The sequence below is a fragment of the Anabas testudineus genome, chromosome 2 (assembly GCF_900324465.2).
Source record: "Anabas testudineus chromosome 2, fAnaTes1.2, whole genome shotgun sequence".
Classification (NCBI taxonomy): domain Eukaryota; kingdom Metazoa; phylum Chordata; class Actinopteri; order Anabantiformes; family Anabantidae; genus Anabas; species Anabas testudineus.
The window spans coordinates 24,821,422-24,841,404 of NC_046611.1; the positions used below are offsets into that span (position 1 = coordinate 24,821,422).

The 19,983-nt window shown below is 39.4% G+C and overlaps 1 protein-coding gene across 1 annotated transcript in view; it reads right to left on the reverse strand.

Annotated features, from left to right (window-relative positions):
• The window catches only part of eya1 (EYA transcriptional coactivator and phosphatase 1), a 57,726-nt gene that overhangs the window by 36,943 nt on the left and 800 nt on the right, over positions 1 to 19,983 (reverse strand). The window contains exon 2 of the mRNA XM_026362985.2: positions 16,587 to 16,647. The gene's annotated coding sequence lies outside the window, so the exon portion shown is untranslated. The remainder of the gene's footprint in view (positions 1 to 16,586; positions 16,648 to 19,983) is intronic.

Sequence of the window (19,983 nt, forward strand, 5' to 3'; positions counted from 1 at the left end):
GAGGGAGGACGGGAGAGAGAAAGGCAGTGAATGAGGGAGGGAGAGGGAGAGGGAGGCTGCTGCTGTTTGAAAAAGCAGAAAAGTTGCTCGGTGTTCTCTCGCAGGAAGACTTTGGGTCTGGAGGAGGCACGGGGGAGTTGCGCCTCACACCAGCTCCCCATATGTCATTCACTCACAGCTTTAAGCCTTAGAGCCCTCTCCAGATTGTATTAGTGGAGACTAAGACATTGAAATGCCTGATCTCTCCATTGGCCTGCCTATCCACTGGAACGCCAGGCTCCGCTCACACCCCCTGAGGGCCCACACTTTTCTTCTCCCCCCCCCCCAGTTCCCTCTTGTTTTTGTTATGCTCCTTTTTTTTTTTCACCAAAACCACATTGCTCTTGTGAGTCTTAGGTCAACGCTGGACTTCTCTCCATCTTAGAGGGACCTCTGTCGTAGGGTAAACAGGGGTTTATGTCAATAACGTAGGTGATGGGGAGCTGGCCAAGTGGCTCGGCTCTGTCCGTCTCCACAGCAGTCTAGTGGAAGCCCTCCGTCAACACATACACACCGCGTCTGTGTGCAAGGTAATGATTGCCTTCTGTCTGCTCCACGTTATTATTTTAACTGTGCAAAGCTGCTACACCAGGCCATGCAGCTACTGATGAGCTGAAACTAGTGATTTATTCGAGCTGGCTATGAGGCCTCTACAACTTTTGCTCCAATATGTCACGCATTCTTTTCAAGAAGACCAGTTCTGTGTAATGAATGATGGAGACAGATCAATGGGCCAAATTAATTCAATTTCTGTAGGTAACAAAACTGTAGGTGAAACACCAACTGTAGTAGTGAAAAATGATTGCCAAAAAATAGGAAATCATACATTTATTATGGTAAAGAGGTGGTGAGAGAAAATGAACACCCGCTGCTAAAAGAATAGTGTACTGTGTTAGTGGCTTGTCGATGCAATGCACTACTTGTATGTGTCTGTGACCTACTAGGGAGTGGGTGACGATGAGAAACAATATTTGTCACACATGCCACTACTGTCTGTTTTCAGTATTTGCCACAAATGATTGTTTCAATCAAACAGGAAGTATTAAGTTAGTAAATGTCTATATGATAAGAGTAAAGAAAATCAACACTAACTTCTGTATAAATACAGTCAACGAGGAGCTCACAGAAATAGATGTGGGCTGCAGTGCACCTGATTTAAATGCACTGCAGCAATGATGTGGATGTGTTGGAGATGCAAGCGCTACTCCCCTTTCTGAAACAACTGCCCACAGGTAAATCCATAGGCTTACATTTCAGTATGAGAGCATGAAATATATTGCACATCGAACAGGTTCTTGATAACTCCGTTGACTAATAGATGCTCGGGGACTCTCAAGTAACTATTTCTAATAGCAGAGGGGTACACATGCCAACCGAGTTACTGCATTTACTCTGTTGCTCTCTATTTCAATAAGCAGCTGTATAAAATTAGCCCACGATGTAATTTTGCAAGTGAGTTATTTTCAAATTGCACAGTATCATTATCCAGAATTGTTTATGTTTCAGCGACTAAACTCAGATTTTCCTCGTACTTCCCTGAGTGCAGTGATGTATGGTATGTTTTGAATCAAGGCTCCAATCAACCTCGCACTTTTCCTGGGGATGATTACTATTTTTACTTCCCCCGTGTATTAAATGCAAGAGTGTTGAATCCAAGCTATCTCATGTGAGAAATAGGGAAAACTTTGAATTTAAATTGTCAAGAAGATAAAAAATTCCTATAGTCACATTACAGGCACCACTACATATTCAGTAACATGTAACCACTCAATGCATAATTAGTACAAAAATAATCTTTCCTTTAACTAGAAAAGTTTAGAGCCTCTACATGTGCCAAATGGAAGCTTAACAAAAGATGCAATGATACTGTCCAACTGACATCAGCTCTAAAACGCCACTTGCCAAAAACTATATCAAGTAAGAAATTTGAGAAGTGAGCTAAGATTAAATGTGAAGCCATTCTTTATTAAGGATTATCTTGATGGGACTCAATGGTCTTCATGTGGGGTTACAGGGATCTCTGCCTGCAATTTAGAGTGAAGAGAGATCTGCACTGTCCTCCACTGCCAACAGGTTATCCGCTCAGCTTCTCACATACATGAGAATAGACTAACGTCCAAATGGCTGATTCCATTTTCAAGATAAGGGACGGAGAGTTAATGTACATCTAACTGGAATCCTAGTACTTGGAAGGTTTTCGGCTCTAAACTCTGGTGATTTTTCCCCCCTGTTGTTGCATAAAGGATAGCATCACCGTAAAGTCAGTTTACTTATCTTGACAAAGAATATATAAACAGTGTGAAAGGAGCAGGAGCGGCGTGACAGGGGATCAAATGTTAGAGATGAAACAAAATGCTAACACCCTGGCGACACAGTTGCAATATTTTCGAATTTGTTTGGGTAGAGCTACTTCGGTGTTTATACAGTGTCACACATTGGAGAGATCAAGTTCCTTTTTTGACATAAGTCTCAGCAGAGCATTACACTCCAAAGTTTCCCCAAGAAGAGAAATCTGAACTTGGGATAACTTTAGAGAAAATAACAGTTTTTATATATTTATACAGGCATTACCAGGTGAAGTGTTCGCCTATTAACTAAGGAGAAAATAAAAACGTTCTTAACAACACAAACCTCCCACCCTGCAGCCTTGCCCTGACACAAGTGGGACATTAAATTTGCTGCATGGCAATTTGTCAGAGAGCTCGCTAAGTGCTAGGCACTGGATATTCCCGAGTTATTCAATGTGCATAGTTTCCTGGTGAAAATAACTGAGCTACATCGAGTGACATATGCTCGGTAAAGCAAAGCACCACTGATGACCAAGGGAAATTCAAGATCATTTTCAATACTCTTCGCTTCCTCCTCCATTCCCACTGCTTGTGTTTTCAAATGAACTCTGTAATACTAACTTAAAACCAACTTGCATAGCAACAATGACAGCTAAATCAATCACAGCAAAAACAAAGAGCAACCAACATCATTTTGAGGCCCAAAAGCATGTTATCTTACATTTAAGTTGAAGATGTCTTTCTGCATGCGGTAGTCAAGTTTTATACACTATAACATTAACCCATCTATCTCACAGGTTTTCATTAAACTCTGAAGAGAATCTTTGATGATACCAAGTTTGAACCACAAAAAAAGATTGTGACAGTGCAGACAGATAATTTTGAAGTACCTCAAGGTAAATTAGTAGCAACTCAAGTGCTTTCAAGTGGTGAATGAAAGTTCTGAGTGAAGCCTGAATTCCTTATAAACAAACATCACGTTGGCATGCTTGGCTGAGGAGCAGTGATAAAAGCAAACACGGCATACCTCAAACATGAAAATACATTGGAACTTTCCTCTACGAAGAGCGAGGAACAAAGGAAATGGTTGCCCTCAGTGGACGTCGCAAACTTAAATGAATATAGTGACCTTGCTGCTGCAGCCGAACTTGTTCCAAACAAAACAAGGAGAACATGTTTTGAATTAAGTCAAACAACCATTTGTCTTATGAATGATATGCAACACTAGTATTTAGTCTTGAATATACCATGAGAGAAAACATGTACTTTCTGACTGGTGAGACACACCTGGCCTCAGATGGACAAGATAGACTAACGAGCACGCTTCACAGACCTATTACTCAGAATGAGACATCACTGCAGCTGTGGGTGCTACAATATACATTCTCTCTCTATATATATTAAGAGAGAGAGAAAATTTTAACAAATTCAGCTTATTACATCAATTAAGTATGTTTTATATGCTGCATATTAGAATGTAGACAACATTACATTAAGGTTTTGCCTGTACTAAGACACCAAGACAAACTCACCTGTGGAGAACCACATCACTCACTGAGCTGCCACTGATGTCTGCTTCCATTTTCTCAAACTAAAGAAAAGTTATAATACAAGGTTTGTGAGGTGTTCAAGACAGTGATTCATGTAAAGTTTACATGTTTACGTTGTAAACTAAGCACAAGAGTTCAGTGACCTTTCTCCGACTAAATATGTGTGATCAAGTTTCCGTTTATTTTGATATTCATATTTAAATGTGGAAGAGAAATACTTTCTCTCCAGTTATTCTGTGAATAAGTGGGTTTTGCCTGGCCCTCAGTAGTATGTGATCTACTTCAATATTGGATGGCCCTCAGCCTCCACCCATCTGTGTGACAGAGGTAATTGCTCTCATATGACTTACTGAGCAATGACAATAAAGGTTTGCAGTTAATTTAAAAAGTATATTTATATTATGTGTTTTTGTCTTTTCACTTTTAACATACAACACATTTTGACAGAGGTGACATGCATTAGTTCACTACATAGAATAAACAAAAAAAAAAGCGAATTTACAAGAAGATTTACAAAACACAGTTTCTGCCGTTGTGTTGTTTGATTTCGTTGCTGAAACAAACTCAACATTGAGTTTGAATATAAATACAGCCACTGTGGAATCTGATAAATACTGTAACTTTGCAAGATGAACAGATGTCAGTGATTGTTAAAGTAGGTAGCACATGAGTAATAAGAGGATAGTGTGATTTTAGAATTTCTCCAACAGTAGTATCTGTAATTAATATGATATTCTGGTTTATATATAAGCCTCACCAGCGACACCACTAAATCTGAATCAGCTGCACCCTAAAATACCAATATGTTTGGTAATAAATTTTCAGGAACCCTCTAATGGCTGCATTTGTCAAGACTGTCCCAACTGTCTGGATTTGGCTTCTGACTTGTGCAACCCAGGCGGCCAGATATGTGGCACTCCCCGTCTCCTCCACAGCTGCCTAACCAGTTGGGCCCAAGTCAGCAGAGCGCCGGGGGCCAGGCCACTGATCAGCAGGCTTGCAATGGGTCTGGCCCATGAGGAGGGGGGGGCTGCTCTCCACTGGAAACTTATGTTCACCACGCCACCAACTCCCAATGGGTTTGAGTACAAAATGCAGAGGTTTTAGACATAACTGCTGCCTCGCAACCCCACCCCCTCAAGCTGACTGCCTGTTCCTAAACCCCCCCCACCTTCTAACCCCCTGAGCCACTCACCAAACCCCCACTTGTCCAGCCACTGTGACATTTGTGAAGCCAGAAGTCCACATAACAAAAACACATTAGGCAAATGTCTGGGGTCAAACGTCTGTTTGAATTGGCCAGATGAAAGCCACTTAGATTGGGTCTGTGCCATTCTGCTTAGTGACTAAATACAGTTTCAAAAGAGGCGGCCCAGTGTGAGCCAGTGGTTTGTCTCACTGACAGAATATGCTTCCACATTTAAGTTGTGGTACTGGGAGAGCCAAGGGGTACAGATACAGAATCATCTTTCTACTACAGACTAAAAAATAATGTACATCTAACCTACATCTGTTCCCAAAGTGCAAGGTGTTGTTGTACTTCAACTTCTGAATGCTATTTATCAGACAGCAGTTTTCCATGATTTTAAACTCCTGCACACCAAATGTCACTCAAAGAACAGTGGGAAACAAGCTGAGCTACACAGTTTTTCACAGCCTTGAGGACAGTGTGAAGTACAGTATTAGCATCTTGCCAAACTAGTAGGTGCCTCCCATCAGACTGGTGTCAGAGGGACCTGAAGCATGAGAAGTTCCAAAATAACCAAAGGGATAATCATAGTTTAAGACTATATGAGAAGAGTGCTGACATATATGCTAATACCTTACCCCAAAGTACTTCATAGTGACTTCTGTGCATGTGTCTGGTACTTGTCAGTGTAGTCATCGTGAGTAAGGGAGACAGCCTTTCATTTATTGTTTTTACTAGGTTACTACTGCTGCACTATCAACACCCACTGAACAGGAAGAGCTGTCCACGTTACTTTACATGTAAACAAATGAAAAACTGCATCATCCCAGGCCGGAGACCACTAACAGTGGGTTACATGGCAGGACAAAATATCAAACATACAAAATAATGAATTGAAAGCAAACATCTATTTTTCTCCCCAGTCTAACAGTATTGCTAGTCCACTGTCTTGAGATCTCAGACTTCCTAATGTGGTTCACTTGGACAAATATAACATTGTGAAATACATCAATAGAACCGGCTGGACTCAATGATGTGCCAACTTTCCATGTTTGTTTCCTCTTGATGTGTTCAGAACAGCAGTGGACCCGTTAAAAGGTGACTTCCTCTATGAGGAAATGGAATTTGCAATGCACTCTTTGTAGCACACTCTCCCTTTTGTATGTGCACTTGTGTGAAAGAAATATCTTCTGTCTCCTCTATAGCTACAACTGCTTACAAGTGATTTGAGAAAAGAGAGTGTCATGCTGTATTTTACTGCTTTATCATAGGATTATTCCTCTGGTTATTCAGCATTTTTGTGTTTGTGTCATGGTTAACACCATACTTTTGTAATGACAGGCAGATTTTTTGGGGTTGTGCTCTGCGACAAAAAAGAGTAAAAGAAAAAAAAAAGCAAAGTTTAGGACTTATTTCTATTTATAAAATTACACTGAAGAGTCTGCCTGTGTTTTCCAGCGTGCTCTTTAAACGTTTTATCTTCTTTACCCTAGACGCTGTTGGAAAGCAGCATTACTGGAATCTAACAGTGATCGCGAGGAGAACCTTACAGTAAAAGTTGAATTTAAATGGGGGAAGTAAGAAACGGACAATAGCGGATAATAGTAAATACAACAATGGGGTTAAGAGTGAGCATGAAGCTGGAAATGCATTGACGGTTGAGATTTATGTGCATTAAAACGCTTTAAAGACAAGACTGATTGATTATTAGTTAGGTTAATGTATTGAGTCCATAAACTAAATGGATTCCTATTGATATCTCACCTCTTTTAAAAGTCCATCTCATTCCATCGGTTGCACAGCCTCCTTCATGGACTCAAACCTTTCTTACCTTTCTACTCCGGGTTATCAAGGAACAATATTAGCTTAGATTGTTATTATTTTTTTACTATGGCAGTGTGTACCCTTCTTGAGCTAAACATTTGTAGGAACAATATGAAACAAGTGTGTATATAAAACTGCAGAACAGCATAGATCAGGGGAAATGATATTCTCCATGTGTAGTCTAAAAAGACAGTGAACACAAAACGTAGAGACAGACTGTACTTTGAAATTGGATGTAACTTTGGTACAGCTGCCAAATGCCTTTAGGGAGATCTCTTCTTGAACTCTGTACTTCACACCTTTAATAATTAATATACCTTTTCAACCTTGTGAATCAGAGATAAATTATCACTTTCATACGGAGGGTTTCCTGACTAACCTTTTTGATAAAGACGCACACAGTGAGGGGAGATGTGATGAACTGCCGGGGACCTCTGATGATGAACATATGATTCATCGATACCAGCAGCTCTGCATGTCTTGGTTAAAAACACAAACGAAACCACAACAAAGAAATTCCGGTCATCTGGGGCATTGCCTCCGAGTCCAAAATAAACATTATGTTTTTGTTACAAGAATCCGCTTCTGCGTTGAGGGGGAAAAAGCAGACAGTGGGAAAACAGGGGAGACGAGCGCGGAGCTTTCTTCCTCCAGACTTTGTGACTCAATAGCTGAACCCCCAGGTGTTTTTTGTTCTCAAAACATCCAGTCAAGTCCCTGTATGACTTTCAGGCCACGAAAAGCACCAGAGAATTTCTTTCTTCCAAAAAAATGAATTAAGTTGTTAGTAATGCTTTCTGTGCCTACCAACACCAGCTAGATAGAGCTATAAATACCTCAGCAGCCTGCCATGGAAACAAACAACTGCCTAGCTTCGGATCAGTTACAGGACTAGCAACTTTTTATAGGTCACAAAAGCTTCCAGTTGCCTGGGAAACAATGTGGAAGAATAGTGCACTTTTGGATGTGGAACAGGTAAAACTGGTCAGAGCAATTAGAGGGCCCGTCCGGCTGAATGGGACTTATCAGTGAACTGGGTGGGGGTGGGGGTAATTGAGGAGTTGGCTCATTCACTGTTCTGCTAATGCTGCACCTGGGCAAAAGTACCATGAAAAACTAACAATAGAAAAGAAATGTTTGTTTGTTTTCTGTAAGTCGGGGGACGTAGACATTTGGTCAAAGGACAGGGCTGGTTGGTGGTGGTTCACCAAAAAAACATTAGCTGTATACTGATCTCCATAGTGGCTTTGGTAACATTGGGTCTTGTTCACCAAACGTTCATAGGAAGAAAAAGTTTTTTCTAATAACCCATTTTCATAAAGATCCTGACATTTACTAATGTTCTGGAATTTTTACTTTAGTTGGAACAAAACCCAAGATCACACTTACATTTCAGTGCTGACGTGTTTTAAGGTAACTGGTTACTCCACAGCTATATAATATTACAGGATTTTGATTACAATCATTTCTTTGTCAATAACAGTATTTTAAAAATAATAATTTCCTTTATTTTTACAGAACATTATGGTGTTTTGGTATTAAATTAATAAACACTACACAAGCGCTTTAATTCTCATTAGAGAATTCTTCCTCAGCCACCATCATAGATAACTGTGAGCCAGCCTGTCCTCCAGAAGAGAAGTGTGTGTGTGTGTGTGTTTTATATCTACTAAATATGAGGCTTGTTTGCTGCTCTTCAGAATTACAGTATCTCTGGCCCCAATCTATCCAGAGAACGACGCTTGAAACTAGCTATGTTATGGACAGCTGAATACAATACTGCCCATCTGGTTTAAACTCTTCCTGTACCTGTTCTAATCCTATAAGGCCAACCTACATTCACAGCTGTGACTCTCCGAGAAGCCTGTTCCGTCCATTGCATGATGACTATGCAATTTACAAAATTACAAGCTAGCTGAAACCCTGCCCTGAAGAAGCCCTAGACTCTGCCTGAATTATTAATCAGCTATTGATGAAGGCCTGATAAATGCACTCGGCTCACCGTCCCAATGACATTCTCCTGCGCTGAGCCACTGGTGCTGCTCTGCCTGCCTATATGTTTCTGTCAGCTGACACAAAAGTTATGAAGATTTAAAATGTGCTCATTTAAATCACAAAGGTAATTGTTTCCAACAATGTATCACCTTACAGATCCCAACTGTACCACTGTCTCTCCTGCCCGGGAACTCGAATAAGCAGACTCCCATGCCAGCTAATTACAGTTTCACACTGTGTGATAGTTGACAATCTTCCCCTATTTTGTTGGCCAACCACCAAAGTCTTCTAATGTGTTTATACAAGAAGAATCGACATGCCAACCTGAGGTATACAATCATTAGTAGAGAACTGCAGGCCTTTAAAAAAATAATTAAGCATTAAGAGAATGATGACAACATCATCGTATATTTGAGGAATGCTGAGACAATTTCTTTTTTAAAGTCTTATCAGACAAATGGATTTATGTAAACACACTAGGGAAAAGTAATGTATCGTGTATATACAGTTGTGATGATAATTTATAAATAAAATGCACATTATCGAATGACAGCCAAGCACTTCAGCTGCCCTTCTCGCTGACCTCTGGGGCCTGGCTGTCCACATCTCCACCATCCATCACTTCTAACAGCTGCAGAGCACTTAATAAATTGCACCTTTAACAAAAGGAAAAGATGAACTGAAAAATGTTTAGCCATTTCATGCATTATTAATGCTGCCTCTCCCCTAAATCGGTCACTGATAAATAATTAAAATTAATCTCATTATGGGAAGTTTCATTATAGTATAATTTAATTAAATGAAAGCTCAAGGACCTTTGAGGGCCGGGAGCCACTAGGGCCCCGTGCCCTACTCCTCTAATGGGTTGAGGACAGGAGAGTGCACTGGTAATGCACAGGAGCCCATACATTATTTAATGGATCCCACTAAGTAAGGACAGATCAATGATAACTTGTCATCTCATCAATGTGTTGAAAGCATTCCAGAGCCCACTGCACGACAAATCCCAAAACTGGAACAGAAAATATCTGCACCCACCCACAAGCACACAAGCTCATACACATTTACTGTACGCTGACTAATGTCACTGACTGTCACTTGAGGATGCAGCTATGAATATTCTGTCTTTGTGCTTATTGAAATGCAATACCAGATAGAAGATGCCTGTGCATTTGCCTGATGGGAAAGCAGCAGAGGGCTGGAGGTTGGAGGAAAAGACTTGACGCCTGTTGCCTACATTACAGTTCAGGTCAAATGCGCTTCAGTGCAAACGGTGAAGGGTACAAGGTGTACATCTGATACCAAACAACAATTGATATCAGAGTCAAATGGGAGCCATTAAAGACCTTCTTGGCGAATAAGAGTAGGTGCAGAAGAGGAAGAGGGTATCTGGCTTTGCCTTGTCTCCAGGAGCACTTAAGCACTCTAATTATCTCACCGCAGTGAAGCTGCGCACCTCTAGCTCACACTGAGACGACTCGAGCTGTTTCCCCGCCACACATTCACCCAATTCTCAACTATTCAAATAAGCACCAAAATAAATAGAGGCTGTAAGTTCGGATCAAACTCTCAAAAGCTACTGTATATGTTTAGCTCACACTTTCCTTTTCAATATTTAGAAGACTGTACATTTGGTATCCTTTAAGCTAAGAAGTATACAGTAATTATTTGATTGCAATAACATGCTAATGATGTAATGGGAACATATGAGACCACACAGTTCAAAGACTGTCAGTCATGTGTCTATTATTTCAACTTCACTATTACTAGTCGACAGCTTTAGAAATAGTGCTTAAATTACACACACTTGCTTTTGGACTTAAATTAACTTCTAGCTCTTACTACAGTAGGTTCTCAAAATATTACCTATGAAGGTAATGTCTTAATTTCAAAAGAGGGATCAATCAATTTCTTTGAGCCCAGGTTTTGACCAAAGAGCCAGATCTGCTGACTCATATTGTAAATGTTCCAAATCAACATGCCACACTGGTATTTCTCAAACCTTATTGCCATTGCCAGACTTCTACAAATTAAATGAATACAATTAGTGTGGTTTAAACATAGTGGGAAGTGTGTGGTAATGAGGAACATATGTGACAGACTTACATTAGAATTTACAAAATTTCACATTATGTATATGGATGTCAGGCCTGCATTTCAAAGAGGAAATCTTTAACATAAACATTAGCATTTTGTGAAAACAACTGAGTAATTAGTTTAGGGTGTAATAAGCTGGGGTAGGCACACAATGAAAGAAAGCATTCTGGCTTTAAAATGAATAAAAATTGATTGTGTCCCAATAAAAAACGAATTGGCGGAGTGTTAACTGGATTCCACATAAACGTCTGTAGCAGTCCCTGGCCACTTTATTGTGTGCTAATGCAATAGAGAACACTTAGCAATAAATGCTCCTCTCTGATGAGCTCACAGAGGCTTTCCAAGATGGCCTGATGAAATTGTAAAAATTAGATTTGAGCTAGCTGCTAATGACTCCTAAAACAAAGGAAAATCTCTAAATAGAATTAGCCTGCCCTCTTCTTCTCTAAATACATCATATGTAAATTACTGTCATTTGGAGAAATATGCCTGCCTGGAAGGTAAAGCCTTCATTAGACATCTCAGTAGGTTTGGGACTTGAACAAGAACTCCTCCAGGACATTTAAAAAGTTTGAGTACTGACAGAAGGTAAAGGTATTGTTCACTCAGCAGGCTGAAGAAATGGCTGAGGAATTTATTCTTCATTGTTTTAGTTAAACTGGAAAGATTTTGTTCCATGGACGCCACTGATATATGTTATCAGACACAAATACTGCATGTGTAAAGTGGCATTGTTTGAAATTTGTATTTGATTTAAAAACCAACTTAACATGCCCATTCACAATACCTTCAACGGATCAGTTCATAATTGCACAGCAACAGATATCAATGTAATGTTTTAAATGATTGTTATTCAGTACAACACAGAAGAACTGGGGCATTAAACTCATACAGTTAGTATTTTAATCTTTAAACTATATGTCACTATAAAAAGTGTTTTAGTAGAAAACCTACTACTTTCAAGAAAAGATTTTGCACAATTTTTCATCTTCTGAAGCTGGCACAGTCCTAGAATAACAAGCTCCTCTTCTGTAGGTCTGTAAGTCTCCTTTAACACATACAGCACTGTGCAAAAACTTGAGACACTTAAGATTCTTCTCAATAATCAATAGGATTTGAGAGGCATGTGATTGACAGGCAGTGTTCATTTTGACACCTTATTATTGTTATTAATATTTAGTTTTCATCTTTGCATGTTAATGAAAACATGTTACTGGTTTTAGTCAAATTCACTAGTCTAGTTTCCAGCACTGTAACTGTTAAGTCCTATTTATTTTTTTTTTATTTTTAAGATCATAGCTTGCTTTATTGTACATAAAGTATGCCTTGTATAACATAAATGTTACCATTGCACACAATGTGAATTGTACATATCACAGCACATTGAACTATACGTATAAGTCTAACTCTGTCACTGACATTTGTCCTAGAATAAAACATTCTCAAATAGGGACTCAGAAGTGTTGACATAATCCCTGCCTTGATTTATTTGCTCTTCTAGAGAAGCCTCCACTTAACCATTCAATGGTCATTCACACTGCCCTCTACTGTTTATATAGGGCAGGAAAACAGACATAAATGACACTTTGCAGGAATTATCCACCAATTAAACAAGATAAGTCATGTTTGCAGAAGCTGTTCAACTGTTTCCTACTACAAACAGAACACCTTCCAGTTGCTTAGCTTCAGGACAAAGCCCTTGTGTTCCTGCCTACCTGGTAGGAGCAAACTTATCTGGGCATTGTTCTCCGTTCATCCCTGTTGAATCACATGGCTTTGCCATTAGATTTGCCCAGCTTTAGATAAAACCTCCACCAAATATAAGAAAAGACCTCACAGGCTCTCCCAAAATAAAACCACAGAGAATGTCCATTGTTACCAGGGAGTTACACGAGATCCTAAATGTAAAAAAATAATTTAAACAGTTTAAAAGAAAATCAGCTTAAATAGTGTTGCTCATTAATCACTGCATGATAAGAATGGATGGATTAAGAATGCTTAACATTAAAGCATTTAAAGTAAAAGCAGGCCATGTGTAGATTTCTCATGCACACTGTATGTTCGTTGGACACATGTCAGCATGCTTGAAACTGAGACTAAGACTGAATGGTGGTGAAGTGAGTGTTTTCTGAGGGTCTGACAGGAGGATGTAGCAACAGCCAGAGTGCAGCTGTGGGGTATTTCCACTGCCCATAAGCACCTAACTAATGAGCTTACAGACAGTCATAATAACACAAACCTGCCAACAGTTTCTGCTTTGTGTCTAATTCTTACTAACTAGGATGCAACGGTTCTGTTTCTTTCCTTTTTATAAACAATATAACATATAGTTGACAACTGAGCTGCAGATGAAGGGAAATGAGATGGAAAGAGTAATGTCTTATTCTTTAATACTATTTATTATTATATTATTATAGACTTAAAAAGCATTATGAAAAAATAATTAAGTCCCAATAATCCTTTATAATGACCCTGTATGATGTGCACCGTAGGTGTCAAATCAGATGCATTTAAATAGTTAATTGGCCCTGATGTTCCTGGAGGAGTCGAACAGCAGATTAAAGAAATTGGAAGTCCATACTACGACAGAAATAACTGTTCTCACACAGGGGCTAGACCCGCTGGTGCCTTTTGCTGTCTGTTGGTGAGAACTAAATATATTTTCTGCATTCTGAATGGCATTCCTCTCCAACACATACGTGCCAGTAGTTAACAGCGTAAGAGAATAAATAGCTTTCTCAGCCGAGCCTCGAGACACGTCAAAGATTGATGTACGTGGATGGGACTTGTTCGTTTGTGGACATATTTTCTAAGTGCTGGATGTAAGCACCTCCAAAAAATACGATCAGGTCAGAATCTCAATTTTGTCTTTCCATTTTTATCAGTTTACATTAGTAACAAGCCAGTTAAACCCGTGCTTATACATATTGACAGAGTAATAACCGACCTGGCAGAGCAACTGGGCCTAATTTCTAAAGATCTTAACAGTGAGCCAGAATTATGTCACTGTGACCACCTGTTCCCCTGAAAAACATCCCTGGCCTTAAGTAGTTCCGGCACGCATCCAAAATGTGAACTTCTGAACCAGAGTGCTTACTTTCTCATTTGTGTAGAAGCAGGAGGCGGCAGCATGTAGCAACAGCCACTCTAATTTCGTGGTGGTAGAGGAAGGGTTTACATAAGGGATATGCTGTTCTGTGCCTGTCACTCAACCTGCCTCTGATTGGCAAATGCAAGAATGAGGCTGATGGTGTTTCATGTCACCTAAAGGCTAATGAGAGATTAAACAGCAGTAGCAGAAATGCTAAATATTGTTCCCGTAGTCCAGCAAGAAGTTCACACATGCATCTGTGGAAACAACCTTGGAAACATGTCCTTACTGAGTGACTAGAAATAGCACTTACAATTAGCCTTATTCAAAAAAAGTTGTTTTCCTGCCTTATAGCTACAGATTAAAAAAATACAGGAATGACCCATGTGATAACTCTTCTAACTACTGCTCACTGTCATGATGCATCAGAAATAGAAAATTCAATAATCTCTTTACAGATTTATATTTAACAATTGCACACATAATGTTTGTGACAAAGAGTCACAGAAATAATAGCTGACCTCAACAAAACTAATCCTTTTACTAGCTGTCAACAGAAAAAAACGTACGTTACGTAAAAACGTTCTGCTGCTTACACCATCTGTCTTCAAGACCACGTTGCATTGCAGGTGTGGTACAAATATACAGTATGCTGTATTTCATTTGGACTGGATCTCTAAAATAGCTGCGCAAGCACTGGTGGACCACACACAGCTGTTAGTGGTGTGATGTTGCTTACATCATTGGAGTTTATGCCAATTAGCTTTTCTCCCTATTTGCAGGGTGTTTGTCATAGATGGAAATAGAAGGACCTGCCTCCACAGCCATGCAGCATTATATTTGCTCTTCGTGCTCATAACAGCAGATTTATACAACTACATGACACACTCTCTAACTCATTTATTAATGAGATTTAGACTTTATCCATATGAAACTGCTTCAAATGTGACATTTCAAGACTTTCAAATAAAACAGGTTTGCTGAGGAAACCGGCTCAGCAGTTGCTCTGTTAGGATCACGGCAACCACCGTTCTGTGGTGGCCTTGATGAAATCAGCTCACACTAAGGCCAATGTGCTGACAGTGAGGATCAAGGCGGTCAGTGTTGTTGCAGTAGTCCAGCCACTCTAAGACCCAATGGTTGACCTGTACAAGAGACTGATAAGCCACAGCCGGAGAGTGCCAGTCTACACATTGTAAACTACAGGAAAACCTAAAGTTATATTTCAATCTGTGGGCGTCAAGACATGCAGGCAGAAGAGGGCACTGTTTTTCTCCACTATTATATACAGTAGAGTACAATAATAAAAGCTTTACCTAATAAATCTTAGTGAAAGTACCACAAGTTTAATACAATGCTATATAAAAAGAGAGCATATTCTAGCGTGTGGAATATTATTACAATGGGGCTCATTCAATTACTAACTAAACAGACACCGTACAATGACACACTAATCCATTTTCTCCCCAGTGTTAAATGCCACATTAGGTCCATTGAATTAGTTATCAAGGCAGCCACTGTCTGCTCTGCTACAGCAAAGAGAAGTAGCCACACACCCCGCTCCATTTGTTCCATATGTTTAGGTGTCTATCATGTGTGAAACAACAACAAGTTGTATTTCTTCATCTGTGCCTTTTTGACTCTGATGACATAATGTTGGAGTGAGTGGGTGCTGGGGAAACTTTCCCCACTCCTACTTTTATGCACCTATTTAAGAACAGCAGCCTTTCACACCTAGTTCAGCAGGAAGAAGTAGTAAAAGTGAAATGGCCAAGACCTACAGTATTTCATAATTAATAGGGAGCAGTAAGAGGCGAATGGTCCACACTGACGTAAAAAGATCAACAACGTATAAAAGTGATCATTCACTCTGTCGAAAATTACAGATGAAAAACCCAGCGCCATATGTTATTCCTTTCAAAAAAAAAACAAAATCATAACAAATTTGAAATATGCATCAAGCCTTTCACAATCTTTGATTGCTTTGCTTTAGTTGGAAGTCCAACAGAGCTGCTACTCTGCTTGCCTATTCGATCTAATTTGTTACTGAGGTGGTCCCCAGCTCATACCAGGTCACCACCTGCAAGAGGTACTGTAAATTACTTGGTGGGCCTAATTGCCCATGTCCGCTGTATTACTATAAACTGCTAGTGCTGTGTTAACTCTATTGTCAGGTACTTAATCAAGGCCGCAGGATTTATTTCCCTGCACTAACTCTGGGGACAACCACAAGCAGAGGCCTGAATAATTGGATCTTTTTTCGCATCTAAAATTAACCACCTATTCTTAGTGAGCTGGGGTTTGCAAATGATAACAATAATCACATCAACCAATGCCATATGAGGCCTTGCCGTTCACACTGGGAGTCGCATGAGGCATAATAGACACAGATGTTGCTCGGACTGACCTTACCTGAGGGGGGTATGGTGCCATTACGCCAATCAAACACTGTAACACTTGATCAGTCGCAGGCCTAAAGCAGATTGGAGAAACTCAATTATTCAGTCTCTTACCTCACACATACACAGCAGAAGCAGCAGGCGTTAGGGCAAGCTCAATCCCTCCCGCATGGATCTAACACAGGAAATGACAAAAAAGAAACTTAGAAAACAGAAACACCTTTCACATGATTCACTGTTTCATGGCTGTATTTATATTTTCAGTATTTGTTCATAATTAAAAAGCTACTTTAGAAGGTAGAAAGAGAGAGATTGATAGATTAATTCTTTAATTTTAACATGTTTTCCATTTTGATTTCTTTCATTGAGCGACTGCACGTACTGTAGTACTTTGTAACTCAACTCCATTTTCTCAATGCGGTAGGTGAAGCAGTGTGGAGTAAGAGAAAGAGTGAGAACTGATCACGCAGAGGGGATGTGGTCTGTGTAGAGATGTCAGAAACATAATGGCCAGCTGAGTCATAGGTTATAAAAAGCTGTCATTAGGGATTTCTGTCCTCAGCAACTCATCACACAGGACCTGTGAATTATTTATTACGCTGGAAACTCAAGTGTCCCGTTACTCAAGATTGCCTGGTTTTTTGCACTTCCCTTTCCTTGGGCTTGTTTAATAAAAGCATAGCATTTAGTTGTTGTAATTAAAGGCTCTGAGAGGAAGCAATATATAAATAGGAATTAAGCTAATTAATGTAACTACTGTGGTGATTTTTTATATAATGGACATAACTAATTATATACCAACAGTGCAAGTACCTAATGAGCACATTTTTACAGTGAGAGTGTACAATCAAAGTTGGTATTATCAGAATGGGCCATGTATTTGCTTTGCATGCAGTCCAAATGACCACCTCATTAGCAGTGCAAGCACATTAATAAAGGAGATTTTTTGGCTGGATTCTTTAATAAGCAAAAGACCAGTCCTAATAGCAGTAATTTGGAAAGTCTTATGAATGGTGACGTAACAACACTGTGGTTAAAACTTTATGTTTTTATATCTCTCACAATCGATAGAGTAAAGATTTTAGTAGCAAGTGTGGATTATATATCATCACAAGCATATTCCATAAGTCAGCAAAAAAAGAAAACTAGGACCCCTCAAACAGTTTAATTTCATTTTTGCCCCTCGGTTCTTGATGGCAAAGTCGATGCAAATGAACTCAGGCATTTTTCCTCACTTTGTTTTGTTCTCAGTATATGAAAATGGTTAAAAATCCCATGGGTCAGTGAAAATGATCCCTCCACTCCAGTCGCCTGCTCTAAGTCAGCCAAAACATTCCAGACTTCAAAAGACGGCTTTGCCTACCAGGGCCATTTCAGTGTCCCAACCTCCATGGCCCAGGAGGACTTGGTTATTTGGATAAATTAATTTCTGGAGTCTGCCTGAGTTGCAAAAACAACCTCCTGCCTGACAGCAAATTAGTCTGACTGAAAAACAGAGAAAATGTATAAGGGTAAAGAAAACACAACATTTTTTTATTAATATATTTTTTACGCTACAAATGTATGTTTATTGGCTGCTCAGGTATATTGACACATTTTGATTTTTGATAAGGTTTAGTAGGTGAATATAAAATATTCTGTAACCTATCTGCTGGCAGGTGAAGAGTTTCAATGAGCAACATCAGCACATGGGCTGTAAAACATGGCCGAGGCTGTTCACAACACACACCTGAAAGTCTGTATACCATAAAACAGGCCAATGTAAAATTTTAACAGCTGTCCGTGGTATTGAGAAATTATATGAAATTGAAATCTCTTGAAGATTCAAACATTTATACAAGAGAAAAATAAACCCGAGAGCACAGCCTGTGAAAATGGGGTAGAAAAATGGCTAAGGAGGGAAAATTATGCAAACAGATGAAGACAATCCAGAATTAATGGTCCGCACCATTTTCAGGCACTCAAAGAGCTGTCCAAGGACACCATAGAGAAGACTGCATGGCCCCAGTAATTGGAGGAGCATGTAACTTCAAAAGTAAGAAGAACAGACTGGAGAACTTTCCTCTGAAGTCAAGTCTTAAAGAAAACGTGAAGCACATGTACAGTACAGTAGGGAATATGGTACATGTGTGAATGAAAATGTTGCTGTTGATTGCTGCAGACATGATACATTGAAGTATCCCTGCTGATCTACCATAGTTTTATAAGTGAATGAATTCTGAACTCGAATCTTTAGGTCACAGCTGTTCCATCTCAGTTCAATGACTGAAAACACAAAAAGCACCAAAAAGAAAGCGGGTCAAAACAAAACCAGAGATTCCACAATGTCCGTAAAAACATCCATAAAAATATATCATTCAGAGCATGGGAGATTACCCACAGAAAAATGAAAAAGCTTTAAAAATCGAATGATCATAAATCACGATAAATGTGACGTTTACGCAGTTTTTTTGGATTTTCAATGTGGATTTTTCACTATGTTCCTTATCTTTCACAAACAAACGATTCTCCTGTACAATAATCGGATTGTGCATGATTCAACCACAATAAGAAAAAGGTATTACAATATTAGTGGTAGCAGTAATATTTGAAGTCACTTTTCAAGCAAAAATGCCAACCATTAGTAGATGTAGTTTATCCCTTTCAAATGTGTGGATTTGATGCTTGTCTTTCTTTGTCAATTGTCTCCAATGTAAACCTTGCAGAAATGTGAGATGCATAGAGCTCCTGCTGAGGCCTCACTATTTACAGGTGATTTAGTCAGTTATTGTACTGTTAATATTAATAATATGTTAATTATGAGAATTATTTTACAGTGTTGATAATATCAGGTGAGAAAATGACAGCACATGTACACTGAAATATAATAAACAATACAAGATACAATTACCTACAATGAAAAACAGCTGATTTCAAATATCAAGACTTAAAATCTAAAACTTTGCCTTGACTGACATTTCAAACAAGATTAGAAATGACTAGTCCAAATGATGCAGACAGGCAAAGAAAGTCTCACCTGTTTACACTGCTACACTTTCCTGCTCTTGTAGAATCAGTACCACATGATTTGTGGGACCATAAACCCACACACCTCCATCAGCCGATACGGTGACTTCATCATAACGTTTAACCAGGTGCATAAAAATAGCAGCTTGTTGAAGTCATATTTATCCGCTGAAAGACAACTGATATCTCACAGCTCATATGAGGGCAACACCATCTTCACACAGGTGAAATGCTCATTCAGTCCAAAGCCTGCTTCTGCAACCTGGACTGTAATCACAGTGGCATAACTTTGACATAACCTGCACTTTTGTCTCCACGAAGTGCTTCAACTATATATCACGAAAATGAGCCCAAGTCAGAAGAAAATGAAGACAAAGTGTATCATGGTGGAATGGGAGAGGGAGAGGGGAACACAATCTTTCCAAGGTCTTATGGTCTGGAGGAAGAACACCATGCACGCTTGAGTCAGTCCAACATACACTAACTAAGGAGCAAATGTCCATTT